The sequence below is a fragment of the Hyla sarda genome, chromosome 1, assembly GCF_029499605.1.
Source record: "Hyla sarda isolate aHylSar1 chromosome 1, aHylSar1.hap1, whole genome shotgun sequence".
NCBI lineage: Eukaryota > Metazoa > Chordata > Amphibia > Anura > Hylidae > Hyla > Hyla sarda.
Window position 1 is genome coordinate 21,793,668 of NC_079189.1, and position 23,558 is coordinate 21,817,225.

The 23,558-nt window shown below is 40.8% G+C and overlaps 1 pseudogene; it reads left to right on the forward strand.

The window, feature by feature from the left end:
* The window catches only part of LOC130366990 (vomeronasal type-2 receptor 26-like), a 40,475-nt pseudogene extending 17,240 nt beyond the window's left edge, over positions 1-23,235 (forward strand).
* Positions 23,236-23,558: the final 323 nt, after the last annotated feature.

Below are 23,558 nucleotides of genomic sequence, written 5' to 3' on the forward strand. Positions count from 1 at the left end.
AACCTCTTGTAAAAATGGTAAATTTGGGAAAAAACTGCATTTTTCGGAGAGTGAAAGAAAAAAAATTTCATTTACACATCCAATTTTAACAAAAAGTAATCAAACACCTGTGGGGTTTTAAGGCTCACTGTACCCCTTGTTACATGCCTTGAAGGGTGTAGTTTCCAAAATGATATACCATGTTTTTTTTTTTTTTTCTGTTATGCAACCAAAGGGGCTTCCTAAATGCAACATGCCCCCTAAAACCATTTCAGCAAAATTCACTCTCCAAAATCCCATTGTCGCTCCTTCCCTACTGAGCCCTCTAGTGCAACCGCAGAGCACTTTACATCCACATATGAGATATTTTCTTACTCAAGAGAAATTGGATTACATATTTTGGGGGGATTTTTCTCCTTTTACCCCTTGTTAACATTCAAAAACTGGGTCTACAAGAACATGTTAGTGTAAAAAATGAAGATTTTAAATGTTCTCCTTCACTTTGCTGCTATTCCTGTGAAACACCTAAAGCGTTAACAAACATTCTGAATATCATTTTGTTTACTTTGAGGGGTGAAGTTTATATATTGGGGTCATTTTTGGGGTATTTCTAATATGAAGACCCCTCAAATCCACTTCAAATCTCAACTGGTCCATGAAAAATTCCGATTTTGAAAATGTTGTGAAAAATTGGAAAATTGCTGCTGAACTTTGAAGCCCTCTGATGTCTTCCAAAAGTAAAAACATGTCAACTTTATGATGCAAACATAAAGTAGACATATTGTATTTGTGAATCAATATATAATGTATTTGGTATGTCTATTTTCCACACAAGCAGAGAGCTGCAAAGTTGGAAAAATGCTAAATTTTCTATTTTTTCATGAAATTTGGGAATTTTTCACCAGGAAATGATGCAAGTATCGACGAAGATTTACTACTATGATAAAGTAGAACATGTCACGAAAAAACTATCTCAGAAACAAATTCATAAGTAAAAGCATCCCAGAGTTATTAATGCTTAAAGTGACAGTGGTCAAATGTGCAAAAAATGCTCTGGTCCTTAAGGTCAAAATGGGTTAAGCATTAATAACTCTGGGATGCTTTTACTTATGAATTAGATTCCGAGATTATTTTTTTTTCGTGACAGATTCTACTTTAGGTTAGTGATACATTTTTGTCAATACTTGGTAAAAAATTCCCAAATTTCATGAAAAATTAGATTTTTATTATATATTGATGAATATATATATATTTATTATCTATTATACATTGATGAATAAATGATATATTGATTCACATATACAATATCTCCACTTTATGTTGGCATCATAAAGTTGACATGTTTTTACTTTTTGAAGACATTAGAGGGCTTCAAAGTATAGCAGCAATTTTCCAATTTTTCACATAAATTTCAAAATCAGAATTTTTCAGGAACCAGTTAAATTTTGAAGTGAATTTGAGGGTCATTATGTTAGACCCCTCAACGTATTCAAAATGACATTCAGAAAGTTTTTAACCCTTTAGGTGTTTCATAGGAATAGCAGCAAAGTGGAGGCAAAAATTCTAAATCTTTATTTTTTACACTAACATGTTCTTATAAGCATATATTAAATATATATATATATATATATATATATATATATATATATATATATATATATATATATATATAGTCCAAGTGGAGTGGCACTGTGAAAAGCAGCTTCTGATCTGAAAAATGCGGGTGCTCAGCCACTGCCAAAGTTCAGACCAAGAACTTAAATCCAAGGAACCAAAGAAAAAGCGAACAGGCGGCACTCCAGCGTAGTAATAAACTCAAAGTGATGTTTTATTCACCCATAGTGCAAGGTTTCAACCCACTCAATGGGAGCTTTTTCAAGCATGCTTGAAAAAGACCCCATTGAGTGCTCTGAAACCTTGCACTATGGGTGAATAAAACATCACTTTGAGTTTATTACTACGCTAGAGTGCCGCCTGTTCGCTTTTTCTTTGGTATATATATATATATATATATATATATATATATATATATATATATATTATTATTATTATTTTTTTTACAAGGGGTAAAAGTATGGTCTGTTTAGCATCAATAACGGGAGAAAAGTGGGATAGGAGACAATGGCCGTGTGAACCTAGCCTAAGAGCTCTAAAGCCCTGTTTTAGGCTAAGTTTCTACTTGTTTTTTTTTGTGGCCCAAACAAATGCAAAAAATAAATAAAACACCTGAAAAAAAAACCACAGCATTTTTTTCTTGCGTTTTTTCTGGCATTTTTTGCCTTTGGGTGGAAATTGCACTTTTGCCCCCTTTTGCGTTAAATTTTTTGGGTAAACCAAAGAAACCAATGCGTTTATATGGATCAAAAAGGTACTTTATTACAAAAATCATAAAGACAGACAGTTTACACAATACATAGTAAAATCATTTAAAATGACAAATAACCATAGGGACTCATCCAAAGGTGCTAGTCCAGTGGACCAGAATTAACAGGTGGGGGCCAGGACACAATTGGTGCTGATAAAATAACTGGATCAAAATATGATCTTCACATGGAGCACACCAGGATGCAAGATAATGCAGTCAACAAAGTGCACACCAATATAAAGTGTTAAATTCAAAGGTACAAGAAAAGATATATAATAGCAAATGAAGTGTAAAATAACACTAAACTGCAATATGGTGCATAAAAAGTTCCTAAAAAGGATTGTAGTGCAATACAATAGGGTGCATATATCCCAAAGTTACCAGCTGAGTTACCAAAGGTTTGATACAAAACATTGTCTACAAGTAAGGAATAAATACATATCAGCATGGGAACAATGCAACTTAATACAATGTACAACCTGGTGTATGTGACCTGGCAGACCACCGGACCCGACGTTTCGCTGGACGCTTAAAACAAAATTTGTTGGGTACAAAAAAAAAAAAAGGATGCAATAGTGATAGAAGAAAATGTATTTAATGAAAATTATATTTTTTATAACAAAATGTTTATTAATTTTTAATAAAGTGTGTGTTTCACAATTTTTTACATTTTTTAGGTAGTACTACTCCCAGCATGGAACAGATTGTTCCATGATGGGAGAAGAAGTACTTGTACTAATAGACATATTGCCCCGCGTGTCAGTCGTGACAACCGATGCGATCGTCCATAATATAGCAGAAATGCGGAGCTGCTCTATACAGAGCTCGCATCTCTGCACTATACTCCGGGCCAGCCAGTCATGTTAATAGAAATTCATAATTTAGAGTAGGGATTGGCCAGATGGTTGCAGCAAATGTCCGCTCCCAGAGGGAAATATGAATGAGTGATGTTCCTGCAAGCGCAGGAGAAAGCCGATCCATCTCTGCAATAGATAGGACGACTATATCGGGTGTCAGGAGTGACACCCGCTGTGATCTGTCCTTAATTGCAGGTACTACTACTCCCAACATGGAGCTCACTCTGCTCCATGCTGGGAGCTGTAGTTCCTGCATTAATAGACCGATTGCAGCGAGTGTAACTTCTATCACCCGCTGTGATCCTCCTGGCCAATCACAGCTCTCTGTGGGAAATATGAATCGGTGTATATATATACGGCAATGCAGGGGACCATAAGAAGAGCGGCCAATCGTATCTATACATTATACAGGAGGATCTCAACAGACCTGGGTCGATCTGTCAATTAGTACAGGTACTACTACTCCCATCATGGAACAGTGTGTTCCATGCTGGGAGTAGTAGTACTACCTAAAAAAAATATAAACAATAAAGAAAAAAGTGAAAAACACACACACACACACACACACACACTACATTTTGATTACTGTCGGCTACATTTTTAGTGCCCTGCCCACAAACATAAATTGATCCCTGTTATGAAAATTAATAAAAATGTTGTTATAAAAAAGATAAATTTAGTTAGATACAATTTTTTTCCATCACTACTGTATCTATTTTATTTTATTTTTTTAATGGTACCCTACAACATTTTATTAAAAAAAGGTATCTCCATCACTTTTTTGGACTGCTAGATTCCAAAAAAGAATAAAAACCGCCTGCAAAAACGCCAAAGTTAAAACCCACATGTCGTTTTTCTTAGTGTTGTTTTACTCCCATAGACTTCTATGGGAGAAAAACGCCACGATTTCAGGAAAAAATAACGCCATTGGCTCAACATGCTGAGACTTTGCAAAACCGATGCTGCGACTTTGCAAAACCGCCAAGGAGCTAAAAAAAAGAGTGCAAAAATGCCAAAAGTATTTTTTAAAGAATGGCAAACTGAAAAACGGCAAGTGGAAAAATAATTTTGCGATTTTCTCTGCAAGTTTTTCTCTGTGTTTTTCTCCCAAAAAAGAATACAAGTAGAAACTTAGCCTTGACTACTTTTAAAATACTTGAATACATTTCTAGGTGACTCTAGCAGGGTTAGGCTAAGTTAAAGGAGAACTGTAGTGCAATATAACTTATCCCCTATCTGAAGGAGATAAGTTATAGATCGCAGGGGTCGGACCGCTGGGACCCCCCCGCGATCTCCTGTACGGGGCCGCAGCAGTATGCTGGAAGGGGGTGTTCATCCCCGCATGATGTGGTGGCCGACACACCGCATAATGTGGTGGCCGACACACCCCCTTCATGTATCCCATAGAGATACATGGAGGGGACGACTCTGCTGCGGCTTTCGGCAGACTGCTGCGGCACCGTACAGGAGATCACAGGGGGGCCCAGAGATCGGACTCCCCACGATCTATAACTTATCCCCTATCCTTCGTGTAAGGGATAAGTTATATTGCACTACAGTTCCCCTTTAATATCAATAGTAACATGTGGTAACCAATGGTAACTAACAGCTAGATTAACCCCTTCAGAACACAGGGTGTACAAGTGCCGTCTGGGAAGTACCTGTATGCCCTTGAGTCTTACATGTCTATTAGTAGCTGGGACCTTACTGTTAATAACAGGCAGTGGCGATCCGGCCACTGCTGTCATTAACCCTTTAGATGTGATGGTCAATGCTGATCACTGTGTCTAAAATTAATGTGAAACTTTCCGGCTAGCTCTGTGAAATCCTTGGGACTCAATGTGATTGTAAGGGTCCCGTGAGCTGAAACAGCGGCAGAGGATCCCCTTACTTAGCTTCCTGTTGCATGAGGACTCTAATGAAAGCAAGGAACTTGTAAATTGACTGCTGCAAATCTGGTCTTGCCCGTCTACATCTTCCCCTTGTGTCTGTGTGCAAAAATAGAGGGGGGAGGGGCTTTTGTAGTTGTTTTTTCAATTCCAGAAAGGCAGAGCCATTTTGTTGGTGATTGAAGAGTGGTAAAGTACAGATTACCAAAAGTATCTTACCCACTTTTGCAACTGTGTTAAAAATTTGCGATATATATGTTACATATTTTTATTACCACTTTTTTCCCCAAAATGTTCTAACAAATTTGTATGCAGAGGACTTCTTCTGATTTGTTGGACCTGCGATTGACCACATTTTTTTTTGTTAACTATTAATAAAATGGTTAATGAAGGCTTGTGGGGGAGTGTTTTTTTTTGGGAATAAACGTTTTTAAAACTTTGTTGTGTTCTTTTTTTTATTTACTTAACAGGCTTAGTAGTGGAAGCTATCTTACAGACGGAGTCCATTACTAAGCCAGGGCTTAGCGTTAGCACCAAAAACAACTAGCGCCAATCCGTAATTATTACTCCAGTACCTACCCCCACAGGGGTGTCAGGAAGAGCCAGTACCAACAGGCCGAGAGCATCAAAAATGGTGCACCTAGGTGGTAACAGGCTGGCATTATTTAGGGTGAGAAGGGCCAGAAACAATGGTCCTCGTCCACCCTGGTAATGTAAGGCTGTTGCTGCTTGGTTGTTATCTAGCTGAGAATGAAATAAATAAAACTGGCTGAGAATAAAAACATATTTTTATTCTCAGATACCAACCAAGCAGCAACAGCCTGATGTTACTAGGGTGGGCGAAGACCAATGTTAAAGGCCCTCCGCAGCCTCAATAATGCCAGCCTGTTACCACCTAGGCCCAGGAGCGCCATTCTTGATGCTCCAGGCCTGTTGACACATGCTCTTCCCAGTACCCCTGTGGTGGTGGGTACCAGGGTAATAATTAGGGGTTAGTGCTAGCTGTTTTGTGACTAACACTATGCTCTGGCTTAGTAAAGAATTACGTCTGTAAGACAGCTTCCATTTCTAAGTCTGTAAAGTAAAAAATAAAAAACACAACACGTTTAAAAACTTTTATTCCAAAAAGCACTACCCCACAAGCTCTCATTAATCTTTTCATTAACCCCTTAAGGACTCAGCCCATTTTGGCCTTAAGGACTCAGACAATTTAATTTTTACGTTTTCATTTTTTCCTCCTCGCCTTCTAAAAATCATAACTCTTTTATATTTTCATCCACAGACTAGTATGAGGGCTTGTTTTTTGCGCGACCAGTTGTCCTTTGTAATGACATCACTCATTATATCATAAAATGTATGGCGCAACCAAAAAACACTATTTTTGTGGGGAAATTAAAACGAAAAACGCAATTTTGCTAATTTTGGAAGGTTTTGTTTTCACGCCGTACAATTTATGGTAAAAATGACATGTGTTCTTTATTCTGAGGGTCAATACAATTAAAATGATACCCATTATTATATACTTTTATATTATTGTTGCGCTTAAAAAAATCACAAACTTTTTAACCAAATTAGTACGTTTATAATCCCTTTATTTTGATGACCTATAACTTTTTTATTTTTCCGTATAAGTGGCGGTATGGGGGCTCATTTTTTGCGTCATGATCTGTACTTTTTTTTTATACCACATTTGCATATAAAAAAACTTTTAATATATTTTTTATAATTTTTTTTTTAATAAAATGTATTAAAAAAGTAGGAATTTTGGACTTTTTTTATTTTTTTTCGTTCACGCCGTTCACCGTACGGGATCATTAACATTTTATTTTAATAGTTCGGACATTTACGCACGCGGCGATACCAAATATGTCTATAAAAAATGTTTTTTACGCTTTTTGGGGGTAAAATAGGAAAAAACGGACGTTTTACTTTTTTATTGGGGATGGGGATTTTTCACTTTTTTTTTCTTTTACTTTTACATTTTTTTACATTTTTTTTACACTTGAATAGTCCCCATAGGGGACTATTCATAGCAATACCATGATTGCTAATACTGATCTGTTCTATGTATAGGACATAGAACAGATCAGTATTATCGGTCATCTCCTGCTCTGGTCTGCTCGATCACAGACCAGAGCAGGAGACGCCGGGAGCCGCACAGAGGAAGGAGAAGGGACCTCCGTGCGGCGTTATGAATGATCGGATCCCTGCAGCAGCGCTGCGGGCGATCCGATCGTTCATTTAAATCGCGAACTGCCGCAGATGCCGGGATCTGTATTGATCCCGGCACCTGAGGGGTTAATGGCGGACGCCCGCGAGATCGCGGGCGTCGGCCATTGCTGGCGGGTCCCTGGCTGCGATCAGCAGCCGGGATCAGCCGCGCATGACACGGGCATCGCTCCGATGCCCGCGGTTATGCTTAGGACGTAAATGTACGTCCTGGTGCGTTAAGTACCACCTCACCAGGACGTACATTTACGTCCTGCGTCCTTAAGGGGTTAATAGTAAACAAAAATTATGTTGATCATCGTAATCCACCGAAACCAAAGTAGTCCTCTGCATACACAGATTTGAAATTAGAAGAAAAAAAACACAAAAAACTGGTTCTTACATTTATGACACTCTCCTCTGGGGAGATCACCCATAAAGCAGGGTTTCCAAACAGGGAGCCTCCTGTTTTGCTGTTGCTAAACTATACCACCATCATTTCCCGACAGCCATTACAGGCTGTAGCAACCGAGCACTGATAAAACTGATCAATTGTCTCCTATGGAGCAGCATTGAACAGTGTATGTAATCTAAACATTGCATGTAATAGTTTCCTGATGGGAACTAAAAAATTGGCAATAAAGTGTTTAAAACAAATTTTAACCCCTTAAGGACCGGGGTTTTTTCCGTTTTTGCATTGCATTTAGCATTTTGCATTTTTCCGTTTTCTGCTCCTTTCCTTTAAAAAATGATAACTTTTCAATTTTGAACCTAAAAATCCATATGATGGCTTATTTTTTGCACCACCAATTCTACTTTGTAATGACGTCAGTCATTTTGCCCAAAAATCTACAGTGAAACGGGAAAAATAATCATTGTGCGACAAAATTGAAAAAAAAACCCGCTGTTTTGTAAGTTTTGGGGGCTTCCGTTTCTACGTAGTACATTTTTCGGTAAAAATGACACCTGATATTTATTCTGTAGGTCCATACGATTAAAATGATACCCTACTTATATAGGTTTGATTTTGTCGGACTTCTGGAAAAAATCATAACTACATGCAGGAAAATTAATACGTTTAAAATTGTCATTTTCTGACCCCTATAACTTTTTTATTTATCCGTGTATGGGGCAGTATGAGGGCTCATTTTTTGCGCTGTGATCTGAAGTTTTTAACGGTACCATTTTTGCATTGATAGGACTTATTGATCACTTTTTATTCATTTTTAAATTATATAAAAAGTGACCAAAAATGCACTATTTTGGACTTTGGAATCTTTTTGCGCGCACGCCATTGACCGAGCGGTTTAATTAATGATATATTTTTATAATTCGGACATTTCCGCACGCGGTGATACCATATATGTTTATTTTTATTTTTATTTACACTGTGTTTTTTTTTTTTTTATTGGAAAAGGGGGGTGATTCAAACTTTTAATAGGGGAGGAGTTAAATGATCTTTAATTTTTTTTTCACTTTTTTTTTGCAGTGTTATAGGTCCCATAGGGACCTATAACACTGCACACACTGATCTCCTATGCTGATCACTGGTTTCTCATAAGAAACCAGTGATCAACGATTCTGCCGCCTGGATCTCAGGCACTGAGCAGTCATTCGGCGATCGGACAGCGAGGAGGCAGGAAGGGGCCCTCCCGCTGTCCTGTCAGCTGTTCGGGATGCCACGATTAGCCGCGGCTATCCCGAACTGCCCGACTAAGCTAGCCGGGAACTTTCACTTACGGCTCAGCTCTGAGCGCGCGGCTAAAGGGTTAATAGCACGCGGCGCCGCGATCGGCGCTGCGCGCTATTAGAGGCGGGTCCCGGCTTCACTATGACTGTGTAACCCCGCGTTATATCAGAAGAGCAGGACCAAGGACGTACCGGTACGTCCTTGGTCCTTAAGGGGTTAAACCTTTCCCTAATACAAGTTTGAATCACCCACCTTTTCACATTTTTAAAATAAAATTATGTAAGCAAAAAAATTATAAACAAATGTGGTATCGCCGTGGCCAGAAATTTCCGAATTATTAAAATATATTGTTCACTTAACACATGGTCAATGTCGTAAACTTAAAAATATACCAAAATTAGGAATTGTGTATTTTTGGTTGATTCAGAAATTTGGTTGAGCAGAAATAAAAGCAATCCAAAAGTCCCATCAAAACAAAAATGGTATCAATAAAAACTGAAGACCACGGCGTAAAAAATTTGCTTCATACGTCCCTGTTTATGCAAAAATAAAAAAGGTATAGGGGTCAGAAGATCACAATTTTAAATATGTTAATTCCAAAATAGCACATTTTTGGTCACTTTTTATATCATGAAAAGATGAATAAAAAGCGATCAAAAAGTCCGATCAATGCAAAAATGGTACAGAAAGTGACAATTTTAAATGTATAAATTTTCCTGCATGTATTTATGATTTTTTTTCAGTAGTTATACAAAAAAAAAAACCTATACAAGTAGGGTATCATTTTAACCATATGGACCTAGAGAATAAAGAAAAGGTGTCATTTTTAACGAAAAATTTACTATGTAGAAACGGAAGCTCCCAAAATTTACAAAATGGCATTTTTTTTTTAATTTTGTCGCACAATGATTTTTTTTGCCGTTTCGCCGTAGATTTTTGGGTACAATGACTGATGTCATTACAAAGTAGAATTGGTGGCACAAAAAAATACGCCATAATACAGATTTTTAGGTGCAAAATTAAAAGAATTATGATTTTTTAAAGGTAAGGAGGAAAAAACGAAAAACGCCTGGTCCTTAAGGGGTTAAGGCATTAAGGTTCGGTTCATACATAGTATTTCGATCAGTATTATTAGACAAAACCAGGAATGGGTTCAACACACAGAAAAAGCTACAAATCCTTTATTATAGTTTTTTCTATGTGCCACTTTCACTCCTGGCTTTGGCTAAAAATCTAAATACTGTTTGTGAACCCGGCCTAAAGGTGAGTATTAATATTCTTATCTTGTGTGCCCAGTATGACCAATAGATTGAAATATTTATTGTAACTGATATCACAACCCTGGTTTATCTTTTAAAGCTAACACAATATGTAGAAGAAGAAAATATTATTTTAAATCAAAACAGAGATTGGATAACACCGCTAGATATTATGAATTGGGTAACAAGAAAATACCAAGAAACTGTAAAAAGGTCTATAACGGTTGTCGGAAGATTTGATGCATCTTTTCGGGAAAATAAACAGCTGGATATTAATCCCCAGATAATAACATGGAGACATAACTCAGTAGGTTACCATGAAGTCCTTTACCAGTATTTAACATGTTTTCTAGAAGATCAAACCCAGGAATATGTTAGAGAAATGTATTTATTAACTAAAGGGGCTTTATAGAGGTTTTTATGTACTTTGAATGCCACCAGCTCAGGGTTTGTTGTTTAGTTGAGCAGCCTTTACAGTAGAAATATGATTATTTATCTATCTGGTTAGGGCTGGTGAACAAAAAAAGTGATCACCTATTCCAGTTCCTCACATTTGCCATTCACACAGATCCTGGTCCCCATCCATAGCTGCTTCTTCCTGGATCCATTGAACCACTGTACCCTCAAGAACTACCTGCTCAGCCAATCACTGCCTGAGACCGGACATCAGTGATTGGTTCCTGCGAGGATGATATGTCAACCAGAAAGAATCTGATCAGTTGTCTCAGGCGAAAAATCCTTAGGGGTGCAAAGACTGATGATCAAATGAATATCAATTAATTGTGCCCCTATGGATGTGAAAATAGTGGCAATGCATAAAGAGTAAACATCACCACTCAAAATTTTAAGGGAGCAGAGAGTGTGATGATCCCTGCTCCCATACATACATTTCCCTTTGTCCATAGCTTAGCGCACTATGGAATGTACATACAAGAGCAGGGACCCCTGACCAGTCTGGATTCCCTGCTCCAGTACTTTACTATAATGGTGGGTGCAAGACAGAGGGGTAGGCCGCATGTGATGATGTCATTTCATTGCACGCACCCTGCAAGAGAAGTCCTGTGCCTCTGCAGATGACTGGGCAAGGAGGACGAAGAATAGAGTAGGTGTGTGAATTATTTTATTTATTTATTTTTATATTGATGAGAGGTGGGAACATATTGGTGCCCCTGTATGAAGAAAATTGCCTTCCTAAAGGGGACATTCTGAGGTTAAATGACCTACCTACTCTGGACATCTACCTAAAGTAGGCCTGAAATTATCTACTTGTTGGTGATATCTACCTGTTTGGGGTATCTACATACTTGGGGCATCTACCTCATGGGGGGGGGAACTATCTACTGGGGGAATTATCTAACTATTGGGATATCTACCTAATGGAAAAAAAATACCTAACTGCTGGGGTATGCATGTCGTTTTTTTATGATAGATTTAGGTCAATTAAATTATATATCTTTCCCATATATATATATATATATATATATATATATATATATATATATATGCACAGAAAACTAAGAATGAAGCGGCACTCCAAAGGATTCAATCCAAAAAGTGGTGCTTTATTCACCCATCAGTACAAGATGCAATGTTTCGATGCACATTCAGGATCTTTTTCAAGCATAGTGGAAATTGAACTTTTATATTTACTTATACTTAGGTTCCTAAAGGTCGGTGTAATGACCACTGTCTGCCAGGAACCCGAAAAGTTCTCAGAGGAGGATATCACATCTGCTGTTATGACTGCGTCCCATGTCCAGAAGGAGAATTTACAAATCATCCAGGTGTATAATATACATTAATATATTATATTTCCTTTTTTAACCCAGAACATTTACACATTTATTTATATGTAAATGTTATATAAAAGAAGGACTTTAGGCACAGAGCACTCAGCTCAGCAAGTATAGGGTGTCAAGTGATGAACAGGTGTGTTTGTCTCTTGTTCTGCCAGCAGTGTGTTCAGCTGCCTGTCACATTGACAACTAACAGGCCAATCAGAGGACAAGGACGAAAAGCCAATGGCATTGGGCCTCGGTGTCCTCGTTCTCCTGAGATTGGATATTTAAATGGGTACTCCGGTGAAAAACATTTTTTTTAAATCAACTGGTGCCAGAACGTTAAACAGATTTGTAAATAACTTCTATTTACTAATCTTAATCCTTTCAGTACTTATCAGCTGCTGTATGCTCCACAGGAAGTTATTTTCTTTTAAAATGTCCTTTCTGTCTGACCACAGTGCTCCCTGCTGACACCACTGTCTGTCTCAGGAGCAAATCCCTAGAGCAACCCTAACCTGCTCTTCACAGTTCCTGAGACAGACAGAGGTGTCAGCAGAGCACTTTGGTCAAACATAAAAAAAACGTAAAAGAAAAGAACTTCCTCTGCAGTATACATCATCTGATAAGTACTGGAAGGATTAAGATTTTTTAAATAGAAATGATTTACAAATCTGTTTGATGTTCTGGCACCGGTTGATTTAAAAAAAAAAAAAATCACTGGAGTCCCCTTTAAACCTCAGTCTGTCCTCTACACATCACCTGTAATAGAGATTCTTCCTTGCACTGGTTCTATATTTACTTTGTTTAGTTTTGACTTGCTTATCGTCTCTTTATCTGTCTGTTCGTTCATTCCCTGTGTTTTGGTATTGCTCCCTAAATTGTGTCTGTTTAACCCATTTTGTCCTGACTTTTTTTTTTTGTATGTGTGTCATTATTTTTTGTTGATGTTGTTACATTGTGCACTTTATTCAGAGTAGGGAATGTTGGCAAGTTGGGGGTCTGACTTTTTGGCTGATCGTAGGGTAGTGAGTAGCCTAGGACTGTGTTTATACCGCACCAATGAGCAGTTTTTAAGCAGGAAGTAACTTGATCCCACATGCCCATAATTTGTAAACTTCATGCTCACTATGCTCACAAGAGAATACTATGTATGGTGTAGACTCCATCTGATGAGATCACCTTTTCAAGGTGGGATGGTGTACACTATGTGATCAGACAATATGCTAAGAACCTTAATCTTTCCGTAACAATATTGCAATTGAATATAGTCATCTGTGCCAGTTGAAACTGTCGAGTCCCATATTCCAACTGTGCATGAACTGTCAAGGGCATCCCAAATGCCATCAGCCAAGATATCAATATCAGGGGCTTGACCCAGATGACTAAATAATAACACATGCAGTGGCACTCTTTGATGGTCTAAACACCACTCTAGTCCCTGTAAACAAGGTCTCCTACCAATGTTGGGATTACAACTACCAGCTGGTTCTGGCTAGACCATCGGTACCAACCCTCATATGCAAACATTCTCCCTTCTTAAGAGCACACTTTCACTTAACTTGACGAAGGAAAGAGAAAGTCGGCACTACCTTGTGGCTCCTTGAAGACGGTGTTGAACAGTCCTGCAACAGCTGCAGGTCCACTGGTAAAGTAAAAAAGTTAATCCAATAATGAATAGCAGAAGAAAAGGAAATGTGGCAGCTCATCGGTAAGGTGCAGTCAGACTTCTTTATTCTTTAAAACATGTTGCAGGTACAAAACATGTTCAATCGGGAGAGAAAAGATGCTGTAAACTTCTGAGTAGCAAACAACAGGTAATGCCATTTCACACAACACATGTGCTTCTACAGAGGTCTGTAAAAGCACACGAGTTGTGTGAAACGGTGTTACCTGTTGTTCGTTGCTAAGAAGTTTTACAGTTTCTTTTCTCTCCCGATTGAACATGTTTTGTACCTGCAATGTGTTTTATAGGGGTACCCCGCCCCTAGAAATCTTATCCCCTATCCAAAGGATAGGGGATAAGATGTCAGATAGCGGGGATCCCGCTGCTGGGGACCCCCGGGATCTCGGCTGCAGCACCCACTTGTAAGGCTTCCACCTCACACTGGCAACGCTGGAGGCTTCGGATCCCGACCACAATGGCAGAAGAGTCGACTCCGCCCCTTGTGATATCACGCCCCACCCCTCAATGCAAGTCTATGGGCGGTCCATCACGCCCCCTCCCATAGACTTGCATTGAGTGGGCGGGGCATGATGTCACACTGGGCGGAGTCATGATGTCACGCTCTTCCGCCATTGTGGTCGGGATCCAAAGCCTCCAGCGTTGCCGGTGTGAGGTCCCCTATCAGCGGGACCCCTGCAATCTGACATCTTATCCCTTATCCTTTAAATAGGGGATAAGATGTCTAGGGGTGTGGAGTAACCATTTAAGGCTTAGCAGTGCCCACTGTTCATCAGACATCATGGGCACCAACGGTTTAGCTGGTAATTTGCCTATTAATAAAACTGTATACAATGGTGGACATGTCTGCTACTTGGGCAATGTTAAGGCATCTTTAAGACCTGTATAAATCATGGTGGTGCAGTTGCACACTCTACCAGCTGACTAAGAAACATATTGCACAGACTCCAATTATCAGCAAAGGGATTATCACTTCTTTTACTTCAACACCCTCACTAAGTATGGGCTTTCCCAGAAGCATTGTAGATCCCTCAAAATTTACAAAAGCAACAGCTGGGTAGAGGCAAAGGAATCATCAAGAATAATTATAGTTAGACAAGCCAGAGGTCCAGACAAACAGGCTTCAGGTATAATAATCCACACAATGGAGCAGTTCATTGACAGACATGTCATGGGTCTCCTGTGCACCGTTTTATTTAAAACTGGAAACACATGATATTAGAGTAAAAGGTTCCAGCAAGAAGTAACATCAGTGAATTCTGATCAAACTAATAGACTGATCCAGCAAATAAGGATAGAATGATTGACTACTAGAGATGAGCGAATCGAACAAATCGTAATTTGTTACAAAATTTTTGAGAAATTTGATTCATAACGATTCTGAATATAGCCGCAACTCGATAAAATGAATTGTTTCATTAAACTCCATTTAGTGCGGTCCAGGGGATCTAAAATGGCAGATACACGTGTGTAGACATGGGGCAATGAACTCTGGGAAGGCGGGTAGGCGGGATCACCCTGAATCACATGAGGCATGCAGCCTATCAGCAGCCAGCCATCCCTGTGATGTCACAGCCCTATATATTCAGCAGCCTTCGCTGCAGACAGGCATTGCTGGGATATTGTCCTGAGAGCAGACAGTGTCTGTCTGTGTGTTACTGAGAAAAAAGATCTTTACAGCGCTTAATCAATTCACCCACATCACTGCAGGCAGGCAGATAGACAGAGACAGTAGAGAGAGAGAGTACACTTTATGTTGCAACTGTACTGGGGTGTATTACTCTAAAGCTAATGGGGGCCAGTTAGTGTGAGCACTAAAAGACCTAGTCACCTGCTTTTAATGCCTAATTCGGGTGTAACTTACTGGGGATTATTTTCCTAATATAAGTGTAATATATACGCACTCAGCGCTTTTACGTTTTTTCCTTTTAAACTCATAGGGGCCAGTTATTGTTAAAGGCCATAAATACATAAACACCTGCTTTTAATGCCTTATTAAGGTGTAACCGTACTGGGGCATATTTTCCTATAATAAGTGTAATATATACACACTCAGCTGTTGTACATGTATGTCTGGCAGAGAAGTGCCAGGACATGCACAGAGGAGTTGCAGAGGCCTAAAGTTATCAGGCGCAGGCAGAGGTCGCAGAAGAGTAGGGGTGCCTGGCAGCTGGATTTGCAGCAAGAGTTCTGAGCTCCCGGTGTCGGCTAGTGGTCGTGTCTCGACCAGCAACCCAGCAGCCGTCATTGATTGGTTAACTCGGTCATCCACTTCATCTCAAGTGACATCTGACACCCCCAGTCAACAGTCGGTGGATTCTTCAGACACAATCCTCAGTTGACATGGAGAATACGTCCCAGTACAGTTACACCTGAGTTAGGTGTTATAAGCAGGTGCGTAGGTGTTTATGGCCTTTAACAATAACTGGTCCCTATGAGTTTCACAAGTAAAAAACATTAAAGCACTGAGTGCATATATATAACACCTATGATAGGAAAATACATCTCAGTACGGTTTGTATTGTAGGTATTGTATACTGTGGGCTCAACTCCACTATACAGCTAGGACGATCAACTAGATGACAGTCAGCAGCTACTGCCCAGCCAAGAAATGGAGGAGACATCCGCTGCTACCTCTGCTAGGCGGGCAAGTAATGATGAGGAGAGTGGTGTGGGAGGTAGGGTTGTGAGTTTTCAGGTTCCTGAAACATACACTGTTCAGGAACTTGAGGATAAGATCAGTGACGTGCAGACACAACTCGATGATGATAAAGCCAATCGCACTTTGAAGCTGAGTGCAGAAGGGGCTTCATCATAAGGAGAAGAGGGTGGCAGGTTTCCCGTGAGGCAGCAGCTGAGCCAGCAAGGTGGTAGCATGGTTTGGAGTCAGCATGGTGGAAGAAGTGGAAAGTCTAGAGCTAAACATACCCAGTGTAGACCTACTTCTTCATGGTAGCCTTATAGCCCGGGAGGTAATCAAGCAGGGGTTTCAGGAGTTGGCTGCAGTAGCAGTCAGTCAGTGCGGACTGTTGTAGGAAAATCAGCTACTCGGCAGTGTGGCAGTTTTTATCAAGTATCCGGAGGATGTTAACATGTCCACATGCAAGATGTGTCGGCAGAAGATGAAGCGTGGCCAGGGTCCCAATGTTGGCACCACGGCCCTTCGTCAACACATGCAGCATCACCATCAAGTGGCCTTGGAGAACCATGGCTCTGATGTGGTGGTCCAGCTTGCTGCATCACCCAGTGGCACACTGCTCCCTGTTTCAACCAGCCAAGGCTCCACTACCTCAGCCGAAGGGAGCTGTCTGTCATTCCATTCTCTTTTGGTCCAGATGCTCCTGCTCCTCTTACTTCTTGTCAGTCATTCCGTCAGCAATCCATCACAGAAGCGATGTCCAAGAAACAGCAATTTGCGCCCACTCATCCAATTATGCAGAAGCTGAATGTGCTCCTGTCCAAGTTGCTGGTGCTGCAGTCCCTCCCTTTTCAAGTGGTGGACTCTGCACCTTTCAAAGAACTGATGGCTTGAAGCCATCATTTATTTTCAAGAAAGGCAGTACCAGTCCTGCATAAACATGTAGAACAGAAGGTGGGCCAGTCCTTGAGCCTGTCGGTGTGTACCAATGTGCACAGCAGCTCCGACGTGTGGAGCTGTAACTATGGTAAGGGACAATACATGTCCTTTATGGTCCACTGGGTGATTGTGGTTCCTACACAGCCTCCCCAGCAACATGGCCCTCCACGATATTATGCCGTTGTTCCTGCGACAATGTCCGACTCTGCCTCCTCATCCTCTGACATTCCCTCAGCCTTCACTGCACGGACAAGTCACAGTGTCCCTCCAGCATACTATGTGTGCAGGGCACGGTGGTGACGCGCTGTTCTTCACCTGGTTTGCCTTGGCGAATGGAGTCGAAAAGGGGAGGAACTGCAGAAAGTGATTCGCCATGAAATCGAATCATGGCTTTCTCCGAGACAACTGGAAATGGGAACCATGGTGACCGACAATGGGAACAACATCTTGTCTGCGCTGCGTCAAGGAAGGCTAAGCCATGTGCCTTGCATAGCCCACTTGTTCAATCTCATTGTCAAGCATTTACTAAAGTCTTCCACCCAATTGCAACACATCCTAACAATGGCTGGGAAACTTTGTATGCACTTCAGATACTCGGACACCCCAAAGAACACCCTCCTTGAGCTGCAGCGTCAGAACAGCATCCCCCAACATAGTCTGATATGCTACGTTTTCACTTGTTGGAATTCCACCCTCCATTTGTTGGACCGACTATATGAGCAGAGAAAGGCCATCACCGATTTATTGATGATCCAAGCGGATAGTGGGACTCCCCTATATAACTTCGATGTCAACCAGTGGCAGCTCATATGTGACACCTGCCTTTTGCTCTGGCCCTTTGAGGAAGCCACATTATTAGTCAGTCGCCAGGATTACAGGATGAATGACTTAATTCCACTGCTTCATTTCCTACAACAGATGGTAGAAACGATGGCTGGTCAAGGCACTGGAGACGTGGTGCCTTCCTCTCACTGACACATGAGCCCTGTGGGACTGAAGTGGAAGAGAAGGAGTAGGAGGAGGAGGGGGAGGGAGACAGTAGAGCACAGGCAATATGTAGCAAAATGGGTGGTTTTTACAGTCATCTGATCGGAGAGGAGGAGCAGGAGCAGCCAGAGGAGCTACAGGGTGATGAGAAAGACGATACAGAGGACCCAGACACCCCGTGGTAGTATACAGTAGAGATGCAGGAAGGGAGTCCCTCGGAGTCACTTGCACAAATGTCATGATGCTTGCTACTTATTGACTGCCAAAATTGTCACCATTCAGCAGCAGGATGACTTCAGGGTTTCCACCTTGTTTGACCCTCGCTACCGGCACAAAATGGGGGCCTTTTTTACACCCACTGACAAGGAGGACAAACTGTTCTACTACAGAGACATCTGCGCCATCGTGCAGCCTCTCGCAGGTCTGACTTGGGGGAGGCCCTCTGTGCTCACATTCCACTGCCATGGCTGCTGGGGAGGGGTGGCAGGAGCAGTACCAGCTCCATCAGCAGCAGCCTGAGTCTACAGTCACTGATGAGTAGATTTCTTCACCCACATAGTGAAGCAACTCATCAGCAGCAGGTAGACCTTGAGCAGGAACTGAACCAGCAGGTGGTGGCATACCTTGACATGGCCATGCCAACAAACCTTGAAGATCTGCTGGACTTCTGGGGAGCCAAACTGGATTTGTGGCCGCAACTAGCAGAGTTTGCCCTGGAAAAGCTGCCCTGCCTAGCCAGTAGTGTGCCATCAGAGGCAGGGGCCATAGTAACTCCAAGGAGGACTCACCTGTCCACCAAAAATGTGGAGAGACTGACCTTTGTCAAGATGAATCAGGCTTGCATCTGCCAAGATTTCCACCCACTAATGCCTGATGCTTCAGAGTAGATTAGCCATGGTGCCACACCAACACTTTACAAATATGGATGCAGCAAAAAATGTTTAAGGTGCTGCTCCCCAGTTACAGAAATTCCTTGGCATCAGACCACGAGTAATTATTCAGGATATACATTAGCTAAAACTTAACTTTTCTTAGGATAAAATATATGAACCAAAAACTTTGTTGAAATCAAACAAAAAGAAAGGTGTGCAAAAAACATCATGTGCCACCTAAACCACCAAGTATTGATGTGATGCAAAAACCTCTATAAGGTGGAAGGGAATAACGTATGGTCCATTGTAACAGGTATTTGTAAAATCTTCCCTGTAAAGCCCTACACTCGCCCTATTAATTCCCTTTTTGGCAAGTGTGACTCTCCCTAAAAAGGGCAGCCCCACACAGGAACCTCTCCCTATTTCCAAATAAAAACCCTGTTATTTCCCAGGGTTTTTTGGTGGAAATAGGGAGATGTTCGTGTTTGGGGATGCCTTTTTTAGGGCAAGTAACACTTGCCAAGAAGGGAATAGATATGACGAGAGTAGGGCCTTTAAGAGTCAGTTTTAACCCCCACCTTTTACAATGGACCATACGTTGTTCCCTTCCACATTTTTAGAGGTTTTTGCATCACATCACTACTTGGTGGTGTAGGTAGCACATGGTGTTTTTTGCACACCATTCCTTTTGTTTGATTTTTTTTTTAAAATTGGTTCCATATATTTTATCCTAAGAATATTATTAAAACTTAACATTTAGCTAATGCATATCCTCAATACTTACTTGTGCACACCAACACTTTGACAAAAGAGATCAGTTTCTTCTGCCTACCTGCCTCAGCTACTTCAGCTACTATTCTGATCCAGCCACCTGCCTGATGCCACATATCTGTTGCCAAGTGCTCCTTCTTTCACCCACCCTCATCATTGGGTACTGGTAATGCCACCCACGCATGCTGCTGCTGCCATCTCCAGGCTGTGTCATTGTACAGCCATACAGTCTCCTCATGCTGCTGCCACTTCCAGGCTGTCATTCTGCCACTATATGGTCTCCTCATGCTGCCACCACCTCCAGGCTGTGTCATTCTGCCAGAATATGGTCTCCTCATGCTAAAGCCACCTCCAGGCTGTGTCATTCAGCCACAATATGTTCTCCTCATGCTTCAGCCACATCCAGGCTGTGTCATTCTGCTGCCATTTGGTCCCCTCATGCTTCTGCCACCTCCAGGCTGTGTCATTCTGCTGCCATATGGTCTCCTCATGCTGCCACCAACTCCAGGCTGTGTCATTCTGCCGCTCTGTGGCCTATATAGGCTGCCGCCACCTCCAGGCTGTGTCATTTTGCCACCATATGGTCTCCTAATGCTGATGCCACCTCCAGGCTCTGTCATTGTGCTGCTCTGCGGCCTATATAGACTGCCGGCACCTCCGGATTGTCATTCTGCCGCCATTTGGTCTCGTCTTGCTGCCGGCACATTAAATTAAACTTGTAATGTTCATCTATTTAAAATCTTCAACTTAAATTTAAAAAAAAAGTTTCTTTAATCTTTTCAACTGTGGGGCCCTATGGTCGTCGTCATATATTAGCTCTGGAATTACTACAAGAATCCAAGGAAACAGGTTTGAGCAATAAAAATAAATCATATCTGATTAAATGAAACATTTACAGTTTCATACGCAGTTTCACAGTACCAGCCGTATTTACTTACACGTGCATGGCTTAATATTTTAGACAAGCATATGATACTGGCAGGATCTATCCAGTAGCTTTCCAGGGTCAGGTCTGCACCACTGGGATGGTGGACAAATCGATATACTATTCTGTTGTTGTGCCGCCATTGTGTTTCCCTATGTGTCAATGTGCCGCCATGTGATCTCCTTGTTATTTTTCTTTGGTTGTCACACTGTATTTTTTCAAAGTAAATGCTTCGGGTACCTGGGACACTCAATCATGAGCATCGGGGGGTAGTGCTAAGAGGAAGGGTCTGGAACAGGTGGCAGCTCGCCTTGCGGCAGACTGCTAGATAAATGCTCACCAGACTTGCCCTCCAATGGGTTCTCAAAAAATAATTTTTAAAATAAAAAAATTGGGTCATCAAAAAATTTTTTTTTACATTAAATAAAAATTGTATTAAATAATAATTAAAACAAAATATCTCTTTAATCTCCTTAATAGTGATGTCATATGGTCTCCCTGCTGCCACATCCAGACACTCTGTGGCAGTGATTCTAATAGAGACGCCTGTTATCTGCATGTCATACTGAATAAGAGTATTATTTCACGAACCCAGCACACTCCCTATGCGTGTTATGGCAAAGCAAAGTGTTCTACACTCCTATAGAGGCTCTCTGTAGCCCGTAAATAGCCATTTTTAATAGAGATTTGCAGCAAATAAATTAGGATCAAACCATTTTTTTTGGCAAATTGTCCGAATCAAATTTTTCTAAAATTTGCTCATCTCTAATGACTACACTGCAGAAGAAGGTTGTAACCACGATGTAACATGGTTTATTGTTACACCAACTATTACAGAAAAACCTTGATGTCACGTATGGGCAGGGAACAGTGAAGCCCTAACTCACCCACAGCCACTAACCCTACCTATTGCCTATCCGCCCTAAGTGACGGATCGACAACCATGATGACCAACCCTCCCTGCTAAGTGCTAGGGCAGCGTTGTCAACATAATAAAATACAAAAACAGTAGGAGTCGGAAAACAGCTTGAGGCACACAAACTAAATGAGATACACTAAGACACACACACGGTCAAAACAATGTCAGTTTCAGTCTAGCCTAGTTAATTACTAGGAAATAGCCGAGTACAGGGAAAGAGTCAAGGGAAATGCCAAAAATCAATAAATAAGCAGGAGGTGTCAGCTATGGTATAACCTTTCACAAACAATGAACTGTTCACTGCCCTTAGCTTATATAGGAAGTTGATCGAGGATATACCTCCCTGATAGGTAGCAGAGCTGAGAACAACACCCAGATGACACAGGTGAGCTCCAAGCAGTTCCAGCCCAACTAGAGTCATTTAACTCTTCATGTTCGACCAGAGCCATGTTTTACACTTGATGTATCCCATGTCAGATTAATATTTTTATATAATACATGCATTTATATTATGATGGTTTATATTATATACTATACACTGAAATTATATATTTTTATTTCTATTCATAGATAGTGAAAATTGCCAGATATGTCCTGAAGATGAATGGCCAAATGAGAAAAAGAACAAATGTATTATAAAGGATTATGAGTTTCTGTCATATGACACTGATGTTTTTTCTTTAGTCCTTTCCATCATCTCCATATTATTATCTCTTATAACTTTATTTATAATTGGAATTTTTACTTTATTCCAAAAATCTCCTATTGTCAGAGCCAATAACCAGAACCTAAGCTTAATTCTCCTGACCTCTCTCATGTTCAGCTTACTCTGTGTGTTTCTATTCATCGGTCGTCCAGTGGATATAACCTGCATGCTGAGACAAATCTTCTTTGGGATCTTCTTCACAGTAGCCGTGTCTTCTGTCCTGGCCAAGACCATCATAGTCTGCATAGCATTCAAGGCCACCAGACCAGACAGCTCCTGGAGAAAGTGTGTGGGAGTTAAGCTTCCTTATTCTGTAGTGTTGGTCTGTTCATCTCTTCAGATCCTGAATGCAGTTATCTGGTTGTCATTGTCTCCTCCATATCAAGAGCTTAATCTGGATTATCCTGGGAAGATCATCATTCAGTGTAATGAAGGGTCTGTCTTGGCCTTTTACCTCATGTTGGGTTATATGGGGTTTCTGGCAGCTGTGAGTTTTGTTCTAGCTTTCATGGTGAGGACATTGCCTGATATCTATAATGAAGCCAAGTACATCACCTTCAGCATGCTGGTGTTCTGCAGTGTATGGATCGGTGCCATCCCAGCCTATCTGAGCAGTACAGGGAAACACTTGGTCACCATAGAGATATTTGCCATATTGGCCTCAGGGGGAGGAATATTGATCTGCATGTTTCTACCTAAATGTTACAATATCCTTATGGAGCCTGAAGTAAAGAGTAAAGGACCCTTGTTCCAGAGAAGCATTATGTGAAACAAAGTGTTTATCTGGAAAGATATAAAGCCCATATATTATTTAGCAAATATAACTGTTTCTTTGTTGTCTCTTGTTCTAATTATATGTAGCCAAGCTGTGGTGGTATTATTGTTTCATGTATGCTTGTATTGATAGCCTAAGTATACAGGATTTGGTCAGTAACACCATGATGGGTACATGAATGGTGATAATTAGAGATGAGCGAACTTTTCAAAAATTTGATTCGGCCGATTCGCCAAATTTTCCGAAAAAGTTTGTTTCGATACAATTTTTTTTGCGGCAAATCTATATTAAAAAAGGTTATTTCTAGCCTACATACA